We start from the raw sequence: 1,951 nt of genomic DNA, 5'->3' as shown, positions 1-1,951 counted from the left end.
CAAGAGGCTTTTTCTCTGTGTCATCTGCTGTGAGTAACTTCTCTTAAGAATATGATACATAGTGCATTAATTATTGTTGTTGTCCTATTCTTCTGCTATTAATTTTTGTTTTATTTTTCCACCGATGTAAGAAGAGTGCTCTTTTTATGTTTTCTTCTTTAATATCTTCTTTGAATTTAAAATAAGAGAATAAAAATGATCCTGGCAAATAATGCAACAACTCATAAAGAAGATCATAAACTGTGTCCAGGTAGGCTAACTTCCACAGGTGCATGGATGTCTGAACATGCATAAATCAACAAGAGGAGGTAACTTGCTATCTCTCACAACGCTTAGGCTCCATCTGGGATGCTTCTCTTTTACACATTTCTTTTAAATTACCCCTGCAAGTGCAGTTCCTCTCCTGGGGAGAGATATTTTATCTCATTTAAATACTGTAACAGACACATACCTAGGTCAGCTATGCTGCCTGCCCTGTGTGGAGACAGAAATAAATCCTGAAGTATGGGCAATAAAAGCTAAAACAGGTGTCTTGATTCCTTTTCCCTCGCTGCTGAGACAAAATACCCAATGCCCAGAATTAAGGAAGGAAACGATTTTTTAGCTCACAGTTCATTTAGCTCACAGCTCCAAAGCAGAGTGGCACATGGCAGAGGGCAACCGTTCATGGCGGCAGAAGACAGCAAAAGTGTGAGAGCAAAAATGGAGGAGAGGCAAAGAGAAAGCGTCTTTCCCTCCCTTATACTCTATGCAGACCACCCGACCTAGGGAGGGTGAAGCACTAGCACCCATAATCCACACTGGACCATGGAGCAGTTACAGACTCTAGAAGCCCGCCCCGTGACTGCACAAGGCTTTGGGGAGGCATCCAGACACCAGCTGTAACAGTAGGTGTGGCAGTGAGAGCTGCTCCAGCACAGGTACCCCTCAAAGATCCTACTGCTTCTCCTCACTGGAGACACTGTCCTCTGAGGCCTAAAGTTAAAGGAAAATTATTGATCGTAGTTGGTCATTTAAGGGCACAACGTTTACTTAAAGCCTATCAGCTCGTACAACTCCAGTCTTGGGAGTCCAACAAGCCAGTGGAGAGCAGAGGCTCACGCAGGACCTCAGACTGGTAATGGAAGCAGCAGTGCCAGTCCCCAGTGGTTCCCACTCACACTTTTCTTCTCCTTTCTCAGATCCCTCGAGACGCCAGCCAGTTTTGTTTCACATGTCCAGATGCCTTCTTTTATGTTCCTTTGCATACTCAGTTTCTTTTTCTTTTGGAAATCCTCACACCAGGCCTTTCAACTGACTCGGACTGTGCTTCCTCAGGCTTCAGGGACAGTCCTCATCTTCTGGGCAAGCGCTTTCCCACAACTGGGTGTGTTTTAAATGTTCTCAGGTCACAGTCTTGTAATATATAGATGAGGTACTGTTGTGGCCCCCTCAGAAGGGAGCAGGAAACGCCCCCAGCCAGTGTACTTCAACCTTTGTTCGTTGCCCAGGTAACAGTTCCAGTGACTTTTGTTCCTCAGGAAGGGCTGGTCACTGGATGCACGGCTCGTCACTGTGATGCACATTAGAAGAACCAATCAAAGACAGCCAAGTACTCTGCCTCTTCCTTGCAAAGCCCTGGAAAACCTCCCTCCCTGGAGCCTGACCATTTGAGGAGTAATTGATTCCTTGTCAGTGCCTTTCCACGGAAATATACCTGCCTCCAAATCCTGCGTGTCGTTTTGGTGTTTCTGTTGCCACAGTGTTTGCTGTGTAAAACTCCCTTGAGAAGCAGGGTCTCCAGCTACCCGCTTGGGACCCCTTGTGTCTCGCTTAGACAAAAGCTTTCTTTCCCTAGAAATATTTTCTGCTTATAGCCCTTCGAGCATAAGACTAATTTTGTCATCAAGGTGTGTTTATACACCTTTAGAACACTTATACTGATGAATTATTCATTTTAATTGTATGCATT

This window comes from Chinchilla lanigera, unplaced genomic scaffold (assembly GCF_000276665.1).
Source record: "Chinchilla lanigera isolate Chin_1 unplaced genomic scaffold, ChiLan1.0 scaffold00069, whole genome shotgun sequence".
NCBI classification, from domain to species: Eukaryota; Metazoa; Chordata; class Mammalia; order Rodentia; family Chinchillidae; genus Chinchilla; species Chinchilla lanigera.
The sequence above is the reverse complement of the archived record's forward strand: the minus strand, read 5'-3'. Positions refer to the sequence as shown.